The sequence below is a fragment of the Myotis lucifugus genome, unplaced genomic scaffold (assembly GCF_000147115.1).
Source record: "Myotis lucifugus unplaced genomic scaffold, Myoluc2.0 scaffold_121, whole genome shotgun sequence".
Taxonomy (NCBI): Eukaryota; Metazoa; Chordata; class Mammalia; order Chiroptera; family Vespertilionidae; genus Myotis; species Myotis lucifugus.
In genome coordinates, this window is record NW_005871169.1 from 3,829,195 (window position 1) to 3,833,217 (window position 4,023).

The window sequence follows — 4,023 nt, forward strand, 5'->3', positions numbered from 1 at the left end:
CCAGGCAACTGAGGACATCGTCTGTCTTTTTTCATCTGGCAGAAAGTCACAAGCTCCAATGCTCTGAACTCCACTTCCTGGGCGAGTCTTTGGGCACCCGGAATTCATACAGGCAGAAACTCGACCGTCTGCATCGGTTGGGACCTCAGGGGCGATTGTCTCTCTGAAGGTGACTGAAGTGATTTCGCAGGACACTGAGACCGCGGTCCCTCTTAGAGTAGGACTGAGTAGCAGCCATAGCTGCTTGCTCCACCCTGTTGAACCCCCGAGACCTGCCCCACCAAGCTGTGTGCAGAGGCATTTGCATATGAAAGGCCTAGCCCTTTGCAACCTGAAAATTACCTAACAAACTGCAGCTTGGTCAGAGAGACCCAGAACTTCCAAAAGAAGGCCCAAGGCCCCACAGAAGCTTGCATTGTTTCACAGCTGGGCCTCATCTGGGCACCTCCAAACCCCAAACAAAGAAGAGGAATCTGCAGATCTCTCCATAGCTCCTGCCTGGTAGCCTCAGGCAGAGGCTAAATTAGCACCTCCTTAGAGATCCAAGAGCCAGTGTACCCAGTGGTCAGATTGGGAGCATCCAGATTACAACTCCTCAGATCCATAAGGGACACACTCAGGGGGCAGACTCAGTGAGCACCAAAGCCCCACTGAAGCAAGTCTTGCCCCAGAGGGGTGTCTCAAGCACAGAAGTTCTCCCACTGCAGACACAGCTGATTCTCACAGCCAACTGGCCTGGAGGTCAATTCCTCCAAGTAATATCTACAACAATCAAGGCTTAACTACAACAAGACTGTGCACAAAGCCCACAAAGGGGTGCACCAAGAGTGTCCACCTCAGGTAACTGGGGAGGCTGAGCCACTGGGCCCTATAGGACACCTAGCACAGAAAGCCACTCTATCAACACAGGGAAGCATAAAAAATGCAGAGACAAAGAAACAGGTCACAAATGACAGAAATGGTGGAAAGCAAACGACTGGATATAGAGTTCAAAACCATGGTTATAAGGTTACTCAAGAATCTTCTAGAAAGTGCCAATAAATTTAGTGAGACCCTCAAGAAATCTAGTGAGACCCTCGAGGTTATGAAAAAGGACCAACTAGAAATTAAGCATACACTGACTGAAATAAAGAATATTATACGGAGTTCCAACAGCAGACTAGAGGATTGCAAGAATCAAGTCAAGGATTAGAAATACAAAGAAGCAAAAAACACCCAACTGGAAAAACAAACAAAAAAAAAGAATCCAAAAATATGAAGATAGTGTAAGGAGCCTCTGGGAAAACTTCAAGCGTACCAACATCTGAATTATGGGGTTGCCAGAAAAAGAGAGGGAGAAAGATATTGAAACCCTATTTGAAGATATCATGACCGAAAATTTCCCCTACCTGGTGAAAGAAATAGACTTACAAGTCCAGGAAGCACAGAGAACCCCAAACAAAAGGAATCAAAGAGGACCACACCAAGACACATCATAATTAAAATGCCAAGAGCAAAAGACAGAGATAGAATCTTAAAAGCAAGAGAAAAACAGTCAGTTACCTAAGAGGGAGTACCCATATGACTCTCAGCTGATTTCTCAACAGAAACTATGCAGGCCAGAAGGGAGTGGCAAGAAATATTCAAAGTGATGAATAGCAAGAACCTACAACCAAGATTACTTTACCCAGAAAAGCTATCATTCAGAATTGAAGGTCAGATAAAGAGTTTCACAAACAAGAAAAAGTTAAAGGAGTTCATCACCACCAAACCAGTATTATATGAAATGCTGAAAGGTATCCTTTAAGAAGAGGAAGAAGAAGAAAAAGGTAAAGATACAAATTATGAACAACAAATATGCATCCGTCAACAAATGAATCTAAGAATCAAGTGAATAAATAATCTGATGAACCGAATAAATGGTGAATATAATGGCATCAGGGGCATAGAAAGGGAGTGGACTGACAATTCTTGGAGGGAAAGGGGTGTGGGGGGTGTGGGAAGAGACTGTACAAAAATTGTACACCTATGGATGTGGACAGTGGTGGGGGGGTAAGGGCAGAGAGTGGGGTGGGAACTGGGTGGAGGAGAGCTATGGGGGGACAAAAGAGGAACAAATGTAATAATCTGAACAATAAATATTTAATTAAAAAATATTGTAATAATTATGTATGGTGTCAGGGGGTGCCAGACTTATGGGGTGATCACTTTGTAAGTTATATAAATGTCTAATCACTATGTTGTACACCTGAAACTAATATAATATTCAATGTGAAATGTAATTGAAAAATAAAGTCACAAAAACATCAAAAAAATATGCACAAACTGCTAGGATGTGGAATTGGTATATCTTCCCTCATGCTCTGTTTCTTTCTTGTATTTCTTGCTAATGTCAGTTTGTCTATCATTAGCAGCTAGTCTTTTTTACCTCCCCTTAATTGTCATTTCTAATATGTTAGTAATTGAGAAACCAGATAAGCAAACTTTGAAACTTTGGCTCCAAATACACAATTCTGCTTGAAGGCTTTAATGTCCCCTGAATAAACTGCACAATTTTTAATGTTTTTATTTTGTAGCAGCTCTTTTGGTTACTCAGAGTTTCATTTACTTTCTGGTTCCTGTCTCTCTTTTGGACAGTGGAGGACTTGTTGCAGGCGTATAAGCATAACCAATGAAAATCACTGACTTAGTCCAAGTTCCTAATTTGTCCTAAGAGGCAACAAAAGCTCAGAGAGATTACAGGTTGCCTGAGGTCAGAAAACCAATTAGCTGCAGGCCCAAAGTGGGCTCTAAGGCCTAAAATTCTGTGCCAGCTCCATTCTCATATTTATGGAAAAATAAACAAAACTTTAACTATAACTCAGAGAAAATGAATCTGTAAAACTGTCATGTAGCTCAATAACGTTTTAGCATGAGACACAAAATAATAGCGTTGTAACTCAACTATCAATTTTTAAGCAATGAGTAAAAATATAGGAACAGAAATTAATATCATATATCCTATTTGTAGTAGTCATTACACTCAATTTATAAAGCACAGATTATTTAGCCACAGGACAAGAAACGTGAAGGAGAAAATCTTTAGTTAAACTAAGGAAATTCTTCCTTAAAGGAACTATCCATTCCCTCCAAATAAAACTTGGTTTACCAAAATCAACCAACAAATGAATTATCTGTGTTGGGGGTTATCTATAGCAAAATTTAAAACACAAAACAGATTTCTCTTTACTGTTTGGCATGCTTCTGCCCAACCTCTTTCATCCTTAGTTGGTCTGTACACAAGACATGAGCTTAATTTCCATTATGACTTAACCCCATCAGAAATCATAGGAGCACCTTCACTTCTCTGCCCTCCAGTCTCCACATGAGGCCTTACCTCTCTCTACCTTCCTCATGAGGGGACAGAAGAGTTATCTGGTGTGTGCACTTGAGAGAAGGAACTGAGGATGCTTGCTTAGCTCAAAGCACTTCTTTGAAAAGACATGGCTGCCCACAGTCACATGAACTTGGGTCTGCTCTCATCTCTGCAGGGAGCAGCCTGCCCAGGGACAGGTGTCAGGTATTTCTTCCCTCCACTCACAACTGGGTGTGAAACTGCCTGATTTGGGATGAGTGTTCAGAAGCCCTGTGACCCCACATCTAAACCACATTTTCCAATTCCTTACTATGTGTGAGTAACCAAGCTAGTAAGTCCATCTCCATCTGCCTGACGCTATGATCCAATCTCAAAAAGGAAGCAGGGCTGTCATTTGCCATCTACTCCACCACAGCTCCAACAAGAAAGATGACTCTACACTTACAGAAATTTCTTCTTCTTCCTTGACTTTATACTTAATGTACATTGTTCAAATCAACCCCCTTTTAAAGAAGGAAAAGTTATATTTTTGAAAGAAAAATGCAGAGAAGCCAACAACAGCAGCAAAACACAAAAAATGCAAATATATGCTCATTCATTTAACACTAATTTATTGATAGGCTACCATTATATTACATTTGATATTACAGGTTGAAAAATAATGTTGCCTTCTCTTTTTGAGACCAATT